At 40.9% G+C, this 15,773-nt stretch overlaps 1 protein-coding gene and 1 long non-coding RNA gene across 4 annotated transcripts in view; both read right to left on the bottom strand.

Moving 5' to 3' along the window:
- Positions 1–15,773, bottom strand: part of dscaml1 (Down syndrome cell adhesion molecule like 1) — a 426,233-nt gene that overhangs the window by 318,617 nt on the left and 91,843 nt on the right. The gene's annotated exons all lie outside the window — the stretch shown is intronic.
- On the bottom strand, positions 11,208–12,491 carry LOC133537345 (uncharacterized). The gene is made up of 2 exons (XR_009802667.1): positions 12,076–12,491; positions 11,208–12,006 (listed from the first exon to the last, which is right to left on the bottom strand). It is a non-coding gene; the product is annotated as an uncharacterized LOC133537345 (long non-coding RNA).

Genomic DNA, 15,773 nt, shown 5'->3' with positions numbered 1-15,773 from the left:
CTGCTCCGCTGCTCCCTGTCTGTGGAACGCTCTCCCTGACCACCTGAGGGCACCTCAGACTGTGGATGCTTTTAAAAAAGGCTTAAAAACCCATCTTTTTAAAAAAGCTTTTGGGCTGTTTCTAGTTTTATATTTCATTCATTTTTATTATTACTATTTTTTTTTACATTGTGGCAATTTAAGGTTGTTTTTCTCAACGTGAAGTGCTTTTTACAAATAAAATCTATTATTATTATATTATTATTCCCTTTATGTGATTTCAAATTACCGGTATTAAAATCAGCCTCCTCCATTTTGAAAATGATGACAGGGGAAGTGTCACGAGTTTGACCAGGCGGTAATACTAAGCATGCGCTAATTATTTTGCGAAGCGAGTTTGACCAGGCAGTAATTCAAGGCAGGCGCATACTATATTCCCTGCGGCAATTCAATGAAATACGTTAATTTACCTGTAACTGTCCTATTTTGATGATAAAAATGCATGGATGGTTTCATTTTGTTTAACCTTCGTCTTGTGTTAGGGTCGGCACCGACCCGTTTTAGTTTTTAAATGCATAAAAACACCACATACATTTATTTTTTTGCATCAAAGCTTTTTGACTTTGTCAGGAACCTCTTTGTCAACAAAATAAAACATTTTAATTTTTCTCACTAAATTATAAAATGCTCTGGTAGAAATTATGCCCTTGGTGTTGTTAGGGTCGGTTTCGACCCAGTTATAAAAATAAGATGATAAAGCAATGATAAGAGCCAAAACTGAACACACTGACAGCCAGCTCCTCTCCCAATCATGTGAGCTTTAGTGGATTCTCATTTTACTTTGTTATCCTGTACAAAAACAAACAAAAGACGGACACTAAAAGTGTCACTTTTTGCCACTCTGATTTTGTTTTTTTATTAGTTTTGGAACTAGTAATCTATTTCTCTTGGTTTCATTTGCTTGATTGGTTGTTGTTGGATTTCTGTTGCTGAAAAAAATACTTTGTAGCCTTTTTCTTGAAGTAAATATATATGGGTCGAAATTGACCCGTAACACCATAGACGTTACTATAGTTAAAATTCTTAAAATGAAAAAAATAAATAAAACACATTTATTTAAGAGATGTGTTCTAATACCCCTTAGTAATAGTTAGGTAACACAACAACCTTTTTTTTAATGTATATGATTCTTTTGAGGTTCGTTTTACCATTTTTAAAAACTGAAATCGAGGGGTATACTGACAAAAAAAAGGCCCAATGGCCCAAACCAAAAATATTAAAACCAATATTTTCAAGGATAAGGAAGCCTAACGAGGTAACCAAGAGATGAGTAAACAAATTGGATGATAAATAATTGTTTTTAGTGTATTTTACAGCTGATTTAAGACATGGGTCAAAACCGACCCGTCAACATAAGAGATGGTAACAGAAAGCTAACACAAGAGGAAGGTTAAGAATTTTAACTATAGTAACATCTATGGTGTTACGGGTCAATTTCGACCCATATATATTTACTTCAAGAAAAAGGCTAAAAAGTGTTTTTTTCAGCAACAGAAATCTAACATCAAACAAACAACAACCAATCAAGCAAATGAAACCAAGAGAAATAGATTACTAGTTCCAAAACTAATAAAAAACAAAATCAGAGTGGCAAAAAGTAACACTTTTAGTGTCCGTCTTTTGTTTGTTTTTGTACAGGATAACAAGGTAAAATGAGAATCCACTAAAGCTCACATGATTGGGAGAGGAGCTGGCTGTCAGTGTGTTCAGTTTTGGCTCTTATCATTGCTTCATCACCTTATTTTTATAACTGGGTCTAAACCGACCCTAACAACACCAAGGGCATAATTTCTACCAGAGCATTTTATAATTTAGTGAAAAAAATTAAAATGTTTTATTTTGTTGACAAAGAGGTTCCTGACAAAGTCAAAAAGCTTTGATGCAAAAAAATAAATGTATGTGGTGTTTTTATGCATTTAAAAACTAAAACGGGTCGGTGCCGACCCTAACACAAGACGAAGGTTAAAATGAAAAAATAAATAAAACACATTTATTTAAAAGATGTGTTCTAATACCCCTTAGTAATAGTTAGGTAACACAACAACCTTTTTTTTTTATGTATATGATTCTTTTGAGGTTCGTTTTACCATTTTTAAAAATTGAAATCGAGGGGTATACTGACAAAAAAAAGGCCCAATGGCCCAAACCAAAAATATTAAAACCAATATGTTCAAGGATAAGGAAGCCTAACGAGGTAACCAAGAGATGAGAAACAAATTGGATGATAGATAATTGTTTTTAGTGTATTTTACAGCTGATTTAAGACATGGGTCAAAACCGACCCGTTAACATAAGAGATGGTAACAGAAAGCTAACACAAGAGGAAGGTTAACAGTATAAAATACACGGCTACTATCCATCCATCCATTTTATACTACTTAACAATAACACAAACACCTACCAAATATCAAGCAAAATTTAGCGTAACGGTGTCCATATAACGACGATGCCCGCATTTGTTAACACTGACAAACACAGCGGCGTTGAAAAGGTCACATGCCCGTAAAAAAAAAAAAAAAAAAATCAAGCTAATGGCAAAACGCCGCCGAGACTCCGGTTAACATACATACTTCTCCACCGTATTTGTTGTGCTCTGCCAAGCAACATCAGATTACCGGGCAAAGTCAGCGGGATAATGAGACTAACACATCTCCGCTATTCTCTCCATTATGCATGTCATCTTCACTTACTGGTTGACGTGTGCTACCCCCCCCCCCCCCGGAAGACGCACTCTCACCCAGCAACCTTTCTCTGTCTTACAATCCTTTTTATTTTTTTTAGGCAAGTCATGAACACCATTAGTGATGGATTTGAATATGGAGCTGATTGTGTGAAGCCCTCCCATTATTCCCTTTTTCCCCGCCCTCTAATTAGTTCCTAAGGCTCGTGATGGGGGGGGGGGGATACACGAAGTGAGGCAGAGAAAGAGGGTGTTGGCGAGGACGTCGGGGGTCGTTGATGAGTAATGCACGAGTGATTGGGCGAGCGTGTATCATTAGAGCACATGCTGATGCGTGCGTTCAGCCAAGAAGACGCACATGGACACAACCAGGGATGATCCTTTACACCCGGGGTCTCAAACTCAATTCACCTGGGGGGCCACTGGATGCAGAGTCTGGGCCGCAAGAAAAGATTTAAAAAAAATAATAATTAAAAAAAATGTTTTTGCATACTCCCCCAATATTTTATTAGAGCGTATAAAAACACGAATTGGTATGTCAGACTTAGCCCTGTCTTGGTTTAACTCTTATCTTACTGATAGGATGCAGTGCGTCTCCCATAACAATGTGACCTCGGACTACGTTAAGGTAACGTGTGGAGTTCCCCAGGGTTCGGTCCTTGGCCCTGCACTCTTCAGCATCTACATGCTGCCGCTAGGTGACATCATACGCAAATAGGGTATTAGCTTTCACTGTTATGCTGATGACACCCAACTCTACATGCCCCTAAAGCTGACCAACACGCCGGATTGTAGTCAGTTGGAAGCGTGTCTTAATGAAATTAAACAATGGATGTCCGCTAACTTTTTGCAACTTAATGCCAAAAAAAACGGAAATGCTGATTATCGGTCCTGTTAGACACCGACCTCTATTTAATAATACAACTTTAACATTTGACAACCAAATAATAAAACAAGGTGACTCTGTAAAAAATCTGGGTATTATCTTCGACCCAACTCTCTCCTTTGAGGCACACATTAAAAGCGTTACTAAAACGGCCTTCTTTCATCTCCGTAATATCGCTAAAATTCGCTCCATTCTGTCCACTAAAGACGCTGAGATCATTATCCATGCGTTTGTTACGTCTCGTCTCGATTACTGTAACGTATTATTTTCGGGTCTCCCCATGTCTAGCATTAAAAGATTACAGTTGGTACAAAATGCGGCTGCTTGACTTTTGACAAGAACAAGAAAGTTTGATCACATTACGCCTGTACTGGCTCACATATATATATATATATATATATATATATATATATGTAATATATATGAAATATACATGAAATACTCGAGTTGGTGAATTGGCTGTAAATATAATCTCCTCTTAACCACGCCCCCCGCCCCAACCACACCCCCAAACCACGTCTCCGCCCCACCCCAGACAACGCCCCCCCACCTGCCGAAATCGGAGGTCTCAAGGTTGGCAAGTATGATTGTCGCTCGGTCCTTCGGCGGAGTGCTACGGAAGCTGCCGAGGGGCTGGTCGCCCCGGCCCGGACTGTTACAGCGGCGCCGGGGGAGGGAGCGAGAGAGAGAGAGAGAGACACACACAAAGACAGATACAGAGTGAGTGAGGGAAGAAGAGTGCGTTCCTCTGCTTGCATCACGTAAGTGACGTCAACGTTCGGCCCTCGAGAGTCATATACCACATTGTGATGGGTAGATTCCTTCAGCTCCGCACACAACGCTGTCAAGCGCCATTCATGTAAAACTCGCGGGCCGCGCTAACATTAGACTTTCATATTAAGGTAAGGGCCGCAAAATTACGTCTCGCGGGCCGCGTGTTTGAGACCCCTGCTTTACACCAACGACAAGGGCTGCTGCGTAAGGTCAAAACGGGCGGTAGGGCTCCTCGCCGCGCGCCCACGCACGCACACCTTCGCTGTGTGCGGCTAATGAATAACTAACTAGCAGAGAGGAAAGGGAGCCATCTTCTCCGAGTAAGGCCAAATGAATTCGCCGAAGCACTATGCAAATGTTCCCTGGGCTAACGAGACTGCCTGCATGATTGGAGTGCCATTGAAATTCTCCTCGTGCACAGACCGCAAGCCCCACCCCCCCACCACTTCCTCTCCCTATCTCGCTCCATCACTCCCGCCATTTTAATCTGTACACTGAACATCCATGTTCTAGCCATCTATTTATCTATCAATGCTATTTATCAGAGCTCAAAGCCAAACTGTGTATCTGTCATATCTGTACTTGTATCGATACAGCCAGAGCTACACTATCCATAATGGTAGTTAAGTATTTACCGCAATATATGTATAAACATAGTCTTCGTCAAGCATAGGTGTCAAACTCAAGGCCTCTGACGTGGGCATCCACCTATTTTTTTAATATGGCCCACAAGGGCTGTAGGGTATGGCCTTTTATTAATATCTCGATATTTTGCCTTAGCCTTGAATGAAAACTTGATGCATATAATCACAGCAGTATGATGATTCTATGTGTCTACATTCAATCAATCAATCAATCAATGTTTACTTATATAGCCCTAAATCACTAGTGTCTCAAAGGGCTGCACAAACCACCACGACATCCTCGGTAGGCCCACATAAGGGCAAGGAAAACTCACACCCAGTGGGACGTCGGTGACAATGATGACTATGAGAACCTTGGAGAGGAGGAAAGCAATGGGTGTCGAGCGGGTCTAACATGATACTGTGAAAGTTCAATCCACAATGGATCCAACACAGTCGCGAGAGTCCAGTCCAAAGCGGATCCAACACAGCAGCGAGAGTCCCGTTCACAGCGGAGCCAGCAGGAAACCATCCCAAGCGGAGGCGGATCAGCATCGCAGAGATGTCCCCAGCCGATACACAGGCGAGCAGTACATGGCCGCCGGATCGGACCGGACCACCTCCACAAGGGAGAGTGGGACATAGAAGAAAAAGAAAAGAAACGGCAGATCAACTGGTCTAAAAAGGGAGTCTATTTAAAGGCTAGAGTAAACAAATGAGTTTTAAGGTGATACTTAAATGCTTCTACATTCAAACCTTCTCCATACTGCATTAATATATGCTAATTAGAGATGTCCGATAATGGCTTTTTTGCCGAAATCCGATATAATTCAACTCTTAATTACCGATAACAATTAATACTGATACATACAGTTGTAGAATTAACAATTATGCCTAATTTTGTCGTGATGCCCCGCTGGATGCATTAAACAATGTAACAAGGTTTTCCACAATACATCAACTCAAGTTGTGGAAAAAAGTGCCAACATGGCACTGCCGTATTTATTATTGAAGTCACAAAGTGCATTATTTTTTTTAACATGCCTCAAAACAGCAGCTTGGAATTTGGGACATGCTCTCCCTGAAAGAGCATGACGTGGGCCGGGGGTGTACATTGTAGCGGACCTCAAATGTGGGGTTGCCCACATTTGAGGTCCTCTCCAAGGTTTCTCATAGTCAGCATTGTCACTGGCGTCCCACTGGATGTGAATTCTCCCTGCCCACTGGGTGTGAGTTTTCCTTGCCCTTTTGTGGGTTCTTCCGAGGATGTTGTAGTCGTAATGATTTGTGCAGTCCTTTGAGACATTTGTGATTTGGGGCTATATAAATAAACATTGATTGATTGATTGAATGTCATTGATGTCGGAAACATACATGTGAAGTGCACATTGAGACCCAGAGAAAAGTGTAAAATAAAATTAAAAACATCCCTCAACACCAGAAAACTATCACAATATTTACTTTCCATTTTTCGTTACTAGTGGTCTCTCCCTTAGAGATAGGGTGAGAAGCTCTGCCATCCGGGAGGAACTCAAAGTAAAGCCGCTGCTCCTCCACATGGAGAGGAGCCAGATGAGGTGGTTCGGGCATCTGGTCAGGATGCCACCCGAACGCCTCCCTAGGGAGGTGTTTAGGGCACATCCAGCCGGTAGGAGGCCACGGGGAAGACTCAGGACACATTGGGTAGACTATATTGTATTGTACCATATGTCCCGGCAAGAAATCTGCATTCAAAGGACTCCGGCTTATTAGTGATTCCCAAAGCCCAAAAAAAGTCTGCGGGCTATAGAGCGTTTTCTATTCGGGCTCCAGTACTCTGGAATGCCCTCCCGGTAACAGTTCGAGATGCCACCTCAGTAGAAGCATTTAAGTCTCACCTTAAAACTCATTTGTATACTCTAGCCTTTAAATAGACTCCCTTTTTAGCCCAGTTGATCTGCCGTTTCTTTTCTTTTTCTTCTATGTCACACTCTCCCTTGTGGAGGGGGTCCGGTCCGATCCGGTGGCCATGTACTGCTTGCCTGTGTATCGGCTGGGGACATCTCTGCGATGCTGATCCGCCTCCGCTTGGGATGGTTTCCTGCTGGCTCCGCTGTGAACGGGACTCTCGCTGCTGTGTTGGATCCGCTTTGGACTGGACTCTCGCGACTGTGTTGGATCCATTATGGATTGAACTTTCACAGCATCATGTTAGACCCGCTCGACATCCATTGCTTTCCTCCTCTCCAAGGTTCTCATAGTCATCATTGTCACCGATGTCCCACTGGGTGTGAGTTTTCCTTGCCCTTATGTGGGCCTACCGAGGATGTCGTGGTGGTTTGTGCAGCCCTTTGAGACACTAGTGATTTAGGGCTGTATAAGTAAACATTGATTGATTGATTGAATTACTTTTTCGGAAAGTAACTTGTAACTTCTGGGATTACTGCCAGGGCTGACCACTGGCCAGTATCTTCGGCTCTCACTGGATTGGTTCGCAGCTGAATGTGAAGCGACTGGTATGAAAATCAACGCTTCCAAGTCCGAGTTCATGGTTCTCGCTCGGAAAAAGTGCACTGCCATCTCCGGATTGGGGACGAGATTCTGCTTTAGGTGGAAGAGTTCAAATACCTCTTGTTCACCATAGAGGGAAGAGTGGATCGTGGGATCGACAGGCAGATCGGTGTGGCGTCTGCAGTGATGTGGACCGTTCATCGGTCAGAGTAAAGCTGCTGCTCCTCCACGTCGAGAGAAGCCTCATAAGGGGGTTTGGGCATCGGGTCAGAATGTCCCCCAGGCGCCTCCCTAGGGAGGTGTTTAGTGCATCTTTGACCAACAGGAGGCCACAGGAAAGACCCAGGACAGGTTTTAGGAACTATGTCTGCCAACTAACTTGGGAAGATCTGGATGAAGTAGCTGGGGAACAGGAGGTTTGGGCTTCTCTAGGCTGCTGCCCCGGCGACCAAACCTCGGATAAGTGGAAAAAGATAGATCGATGGACATTTCTGAAGGAGTAATTTCGTTACTAAATCAATTACTTTTTCGGTCAGAGTAAAGCTGCTGCTCCTCCACGTCGAGAGAAGCCTCATAAGGGGGTTTGGGCATCGGGTCAGAATGTCCCCCAGGCGCCTCCCTAGGGAGGTGTTTAGTGCATCTTTGACCAACAGGAGGCCACAGGACAGGTTGAAGGGACTATGTCTCCCAACTAGCTTGGAAACGCCTTGGGATCCCCTGGGAAGAGCTGGATGAAGTAAGGTGGGGGAGCGAGAGCTTTGGGCTTCTCTGCTTAGGCTGCTGCCCCCATGACCCGACCTCGGATAAGCGGAAGAAGATGGATGGATAGGCTGGAACTTGTAACTTTAACTGATCACTTCTTAAGAATTAATTTGCGTAACACTGCGATCAGCTATCTGATATACAGTACGAACACATCGTTGATTTTCCATCCATCCATCCATTTTCTACCGCTTATTCCCTTTCGGAGTCGCGGGGGGCGCTGGCGCCTATCACAGCTACAATCGGGCGGGAGGCAGGGTACACCCTGGACAAGTCGCCACCTCATCGCAGGGCCAACACAGATAGACAGACAACATTCACACTCACATTCACACACTAGGGCCAATTTAGTGTTGCCAATCAACCTATCCCCAGGTGCATGTCTTTGGAAGTGGGAGGAAGCCGGAGTACCCGGAGGGAACCCACGCATTCACGGGGAGAACATGCAAACTCCACACAGAAAGATCCTGAGCCTGGATTTGAACCCAGGACTCGTTGATTTTCAAACCGCAAAATATTCTTTCAACACAAATATGCACTGCAGCCTGATCATTGGCTGGACACACACACACACACACACACACACACACACACACACACACACACACACACACACACACACACACACAGAGTCGCTCTGCACCTGTTCTCTCTGTAAAACATCCAAACATGAGTGCTGAATAAATAACCCGCCTAACACGCATCATTGCCAGGTTCACACACACACACACACACACACACACACACACACACACACACACACACACACACACACACACACACACACACACACACACACACACACACACACACATAATCACACATCAATAAGTAAACAGCACCCATTTTCCATCCACAGCAACGCAACTGCCCCTGTCCCCTAGACCGAGGACAAGGTAAAAACTGCTCCCATCCAAGACAAACACAGAGATGCTTACTGATCAAACAGTGTCGCACTGATAAATGGATGTGGCCCAGAGGAGGCTGCGGCGAGATGCAGGGGGCATTAAGCTCTTGTCGGATGCATCTTTAACGACAGTCCTTTTCAAACCTCTTCTCCCAAGGGAGACTGTAAGAAAACTACAGGACACACACACGCACACACACACACACACACACCTTTCTCACGGGCTCGTCTCGGAACAGCAGTCAGTCCATCACCCTTCCATTCTCTGCCCTCTTTGCCACCTGCATAATTTAACACGCAGCCCGCTTTTGTGCCACTTTGTCTTTTCTTTTCTGCCAATTCGGCCATTTTTCCGCCCCCATCCCTGCGTGGCGGAGTGGAAGAGTTTGTCACTTTATCTTCTAATAAGTGGTGGTTGAAGTTGAAAAAGAGTGTGTATAGGTGGAAGTAGACACAAAATGGAGGCCGGGACAAGAAGCTGCGGCAGCTGCGGTGACGCCATCGCCCCCCCGCCATGTGAGCGTGTAAGACGAGAGGGATTAAAGGAGCCCAATCAATGAATGCAGAAACACGCACAGTTGCTGCACTGTTCTCACCCACACGTCTCTCTTCACTACATCAGCTAATCAATGCTGATGTAATAGAGTCCATAACTTAACAAAAATCAATCCATCTACATAACCATGGCTCCGCACTCTCCTCGCCGGACGGCTTTATGGCGCAAAAGCGACACGGCTTAAAAGGGGAACTACACTTTTTTTTTTTTTTTAGAATTTCGCCTATCATTCACAAACCCTCTATATAGGACACAAATGTTTGTGTTTGTTTGTTTTTTCGACATTCGCCTATCATTCAGAAACCCTCTATACAAGTCAAGAATACATGTTTTGGTTTTTTTGGGTTTTTTTTAGAATTTTGCCTATCAATCACAAAGACAAAAACACATTTTTTTTATTTTTTATTTTTTAGAATTTCGCCTATCATTCACAAACCCTCTATATAGGACACAAATGTTTGTGTTTGTTTGTTTTTTCGAAATTCGCCTATCATTCACAAACCCTCTATACAAGTCAAGAATACATGTTTTGTTTTTTGTTTTTTTTTAAATTTTGCCTATCAATCACAAAGACAAAAACACATTTTTTTTTATTTTTTATTTTTTAGAATTTCGCCTATCATTCACAAACCCTCTATATAGGACAATAATTTTTGTGTTAGTTTTTTCGAAATTCGCCTATCATTCAGAAACCCTCTATACAAGTCAAGAATACATGTTTTGTTTTTTGTTTTTAGAATTTTGCCTATCAATAACAAAGACAAAAACACATTTTTTTTTTATTTTTTTATTTTTTTTTTTTAGAATTTCGCCTATCATTCACAAACCCTCTATATAGGACACGCATTTTTGTGTTTGTTTGTTTTTTCGAAATTCGCCTATCATTCAGAAACCCTCTATACAAGTCAAGAATACATGTTTTGTTTTTTGTTTTTTTTAGAATTTTGCCTATCAATCACAAAGACAAAAACACATTTTTTTTTTTTTTTAGAATTTCGCCCATCATTCACAAACCCTCTATATAGGACAATAATTTTTGTGTTTGTTTGTTTTTTCGAAATTTGCCTATCATTCAGAAACCCTCTATACAAGTCAAGAATACATGTTTTGTTTTTTGTTTTTAGAATTTTGCCTATCAATAACAAAGACAAAAACACATTTTTTATTTATTTTGTTTTTTTTAAGAATTTGGCCCATCATTCAGAAACCCTCTATATAAGACAAGAACACATGTTTGTTTTATGTTGTTGTTTTTAGAATTTTGCCTATCATTCACAAAGACGAGAACACATTTATTTATTTTTTTATTTTTTTTAAGAATTTCGCCTATCATTCACAAACCCTCTATATAGGACACACATTTTTTTTGTTTTTTAGAATTTCACCTATCACTCCCAAACCCTCTGTATAAGACAAGAACAAATGTTTTTTTTTTTTTAGAATTTCGCCTATCATTCACAAACCCTCTATATGAGACATGAACAAATGTGTTTTTTTTTTTTGTTTTTTTTTTAATAATTTCACCTATCATTCACAAACCTTCTGTATAAGACAAGAACAGATGTTTATTTTTTGTATTTTTTTTTAGAAATGTGCCTATCATTCACAAACCTATATAAGACAACAAATGTTTTTTTTTGTTTTTGTTCTTTAGAATTTCACCTATCATTCACAAACCTTCTATATAAGACAACAAATTGTTTTTTTTCTTGTTTTTTCGAATTTCACCTATCATTCACAAACCCTGTATACAAGACAAGAACAAATGTTTATTTTTTGTATCTTTTTAGAATTTTGCCTATCATTCACAAAGCTACATAAGACAATAACAATGTTTTTTGTTTTTTTTTAGAATTTCGCCTATCATTCACACAGACGAAAACACATTTTATTTTTTTAGAATTCCGCCTATCATTCTGAAGCCCTCTATATAAGACAACACGTTTTTTTTTTTTTTTTTTAGAATTTCGCCTATCATTCACAAAGATGAGAACACATTTTTTTTGTTTTTTAGAATTTCACCTATCACTCCCAAACCCTCTGTATAAGACAAGAACAAATGTTTTTTTTTTTTTTTTTAGAATTTCGCCTATCATTCACAAACCTTCTGTATAAGACAAGAACAGATGTTTATTTTTTGTATTTTTTTTTAGAAATGTGCCTATCATTCACAAACCAATATAAGACAACAAATGTTTTTTTTTTTTTTGTTTTTTAGAATTTCACCTATCATTCACAAACCTATATAAGACAACAAATTGTTTTTTTTCTTGTTTTTTAGAATTTCACCTATCATTCACAAACCCTCTATATAAGACAAGAACACATGTTTTGTTTTTTTGTTTTTTACAATTTCACCTATCATTCACACACCCTCTGTATAAGACAAGAAGAAATGTTTATTTTTTCAAAACTTTTTTTTTTCAATTTTGAGCCCAAGGACTTCATCCAGTCAGGTAAGTTTCGATGACATTACTGTGGTAAATATATTTGATGTTTGATATTTAAGTTGAATAGAGGTGTAATTGCTTGTTACTGTTTGACTGTAGATTACTCCACCAGACTTCCACTCAAGTAGGTTGTGAGTTCAAACCCCGGCCGAGTCATACCAAAGACTATAAAAATGGGAGCCATTACCTCCCTGCTTGGCACTCGGCATCAAGGGTTGAAATTGGGGGTCAAATCACCAATAAATGATTTCCGGGCGCGGCCACCGCTGCTGCTCACTGCTCCCCTCACCTCCCAGAGAATAATTTCGCCACAACTCGTGTGTGTGAGTGACATCATCTTTAACTTTCTATAAGCAGTCTGCTTTTGCCTGTGCATGCGTGCTGAGGTGATGCACCGATAGAAATCAGGCAGCCATGCATCCTCACACCTTCCTCATTCTGCCTGCCGGTTTGCACCCGTTTCCATGGTGACCAGATGAAACTCGCACTCTTTTTTTTTTTTTTTAAAGTTGAAGGAGGGGCTGTTTACTAATTACAACGGTGGCACGCACAAACACACGCAAAGTTCCTTCAGGCACATCCTTTGACACTCCCCGGCTGATGAGCACACAAGAGAGATTTTTTTTTTAACCTTCGTCTTGTGTTAGGGTCGGCACCGACCCGTTTTAGTTTTTAAATGCATAAAAACACCACATACATTTATTTTTTTTGCATCAAAGCCTTTTGACTTGGTCAGGAACCTCTTTGTCAACAAAATGAAACATTTTAATTGTTTTCACAAAATTATAAAATGCTCTGGTAGAAATTATGCCCTTGGTGTTGTTAGGGTCGGTTTCGACCCAGTTATAAAAATAAGATGATAAAGCAATGATAAGAGCCAAAACTGAACACACTGACAGCCAGCTCCTCTCCCAATCATGTGAGCTTTAGTGGATTCTCATTTTACCTTGTTATCCTGTACAAAAACAAACAAAAGACGGAAACTAATAGTGTCACTCTGATTTTGTTTTTTATTAGTTTTGGAACCAGTAATCTATTTCTCATGGTTTCATTTGCTTGATTGGTTGTTGTTTGTTTGATGTTGGATTTCTGTTGCTGAAAAAAATACTTTTTAGCCTTTTTCTTGAAGTAAATATATATGGGTCAAAATTGACCCGTAACACCATAGATGTTACTATAGTTAAAATTCTTAAAATGAAAAAATAAATAAAACACATTTATTTAAGAGATGTGTTCTAATACCCCTTAGTAATAGTTAGGTAACACAACAACCTTTTTTTTATGTATATGATTCTTTTGAGGTTCGTTTTACCATTTTTAAAAACTGAAATTGAGGGGTATACTGACAAAAAAAAGGCCCAATGGCCCAAACCAAAAATATTAAAACCAATATTTTCAAGGATAAGGAAGCCTAACGAGGTAACCAAGAGATGAGAAACAAATTGGATGATAGATAATTGTTTTTAGTGCATTTTACAGCTGATTTAAAACATGGGTCAAAACCGACCCGTCAACATAAGAGATGGTAACAGAAAGCTAACACAAGAGGAAGGTTAAGAATTTTAACTATAGTAACGTCTATGGTGTTACGGGTCAATTTCGACCCATATATATTTACTTCAAGAAAAAGGCTAAAAAGTGTTTTTTTCAGCAACAGAAATCTAACATCAAACAAACAACAACCAATCAAGCAAATGAAACCAAGAGAAATAGATTACTAGTTCCAAAACTAATAAAAAACAAAATCAGAGTGGCAAAAAGTGACACTTTTAGTGTCCGTCTTTTGTTTGTTTTTGTACAGGATAACAAGGTAAAATGAGAATCCACTAAAGCTCACATGATTGGGAGAGGAGCTGGCTGTCAGTGTGTTCAGTTTTGGCTCTTATCATTGCTTTATCATCTTATTTTTATAACTGGGTCGAAACCGACCCTAACAACACCAAGGGCATAATTTCTACCAGAGCATTTTATAATTTAGTGAAAAAAATTAAAATGTTTTATTTTGTTGACAAAGAGGTTCCTGACAAAGTCAAAAAGCTTTGATGCAAAAAAATAAATGTATGTGGTGTTTTTATGCATTTAAAAACTAAAATGGGTCGGTGCCGACCCTAACACAAGACGAAGGTTAAAATGAAAAAATAAATAAAACATTTATTTAAGAGATGTGTTCTAATACCCCTTAGTAATAGTTAGGTAACACAACAACTTTTTTTTATGTATATGATTCTTTTAAGCATTTAAGTCTCACCTTAAAACTCATCTGTATACTCTAGCCTTTAAATAGACCTCCTTTTTAGACCAGTTGATCTGCCGCTTCTTTTCTTCCTCCTATGTCCCCCCCCTCCCTTGTGGAGGGGGTCCGGTCCGATGACCATGGATGAAGTACTGACTGTCCAGAGTCGAGACCCAGGATGGACCGCTCGTCGGGACCCAGGATGGACCGCTCGCCTGTATCGGTTGGGGACATCTCTACGCTGCTGATCCGCTTGAGATGGTTTCCTGTGGACGGGACTCTCGCTGCTGTCTTGGAGCCACTATGGATTGAACTTTCACAGTATCATGTTAGACCCGCTCGACATCCATTGCTTTCGGTCCCCTAGAGGGGGGGGGTTGCCCACATCTGAGGTCCTCTCCAAGGTTTCTCATAGTCAGCATTGTCGCTGGCGTCCCACTGAATGTGAATTCTCCCTGCCCACTGGGTGTGAGTTTTCCTTGCCCTTTTGTGGGTTCTTCCGAGGATGTTGTAGTCGTAATGATTTGTGCAGTCCTTTGAGACATTTGTGATTTGGGGCTATATAAATAAACATTGATTGATTGATTGATTGATTTTGAGGTTTGTTTTACCATTTTTAAAAATTTAAATCGAGGGGTATACTGACAAAAAAAAGGCCCAATGGCCCAAACCAAAAATATTAAAACCAATATTTTCAAGGATAAAGAAGCCTAACGAGGTAACCAAGAGATGAGAAACAAATTGGATGATAGATAATTGTTTTTAGTGTATTTTACAGCTGATTTAAAACATGGGTCAAAACCGACCCGTTAACATAAGAGATGGTAACAGAAAGCTAACACAAGAGGAAGGTTAACCAGAACTCCACCAATTTGAGAAGTGGTGAGAAAAAGCGATTAACAGCAAGTACTCAAAAGCGTAGCCTAGCCATCTATCTGTCTGTCACCCCCCCCCCCCCAGCCCCTCGACCCTCAACCCCCCCTTACACACACTCTCTCACACACACTTCTCCGTGAACTCCCCAACAGATTTGGCTGACAAATAGTGACATGACACCCAGGCGGGGGTCGTCTCGCAGCGAGGGCAGCTGTCAGCAAACAACCGCCCGCCTCTTCATCAAAGCTCGTTCAAAGTCAGCTTTATTGACCCGCAGGGCCGTTTGTGCGTTGCTTGTCGTCCCTGTCAAGTCCGCACCTATTGGCGTGCGCTGGCCCCCCCCCCCACACCTGTTTATGGACGGGGCGAACCAGTGGAGCATCTTGAGTCTGATTGAAAAGCTGAAAGCTCTCCGTGACGGATAAATGGATTCGTTACAGCATGTGACGATACGATAGGGAAGCATAGGTTCACCAAAAGTGCTGATAAAGGCCATC

Source organism: Nerophis ophidion, linkage group LG18, assembly GCF_033978795.1.
Source record: "Nerophis ophidion isolate RoL-2023_Sa linkage group LG18, RoL_Noph_v1.0, whole genome shotgun sequence".
NCBI classification, from domain to species: domain Eukaryota; kingdom Metazoa; phylum Chordata; class Actinopteri; order Syngnathiformes; family Syngnathidae; genus Nerophis; species Nerophis ophidion.
Note: the sequence above shows the minus strand (reverse complement) of the source record. Positions and strands in the feature narration are given on the sequence as shown.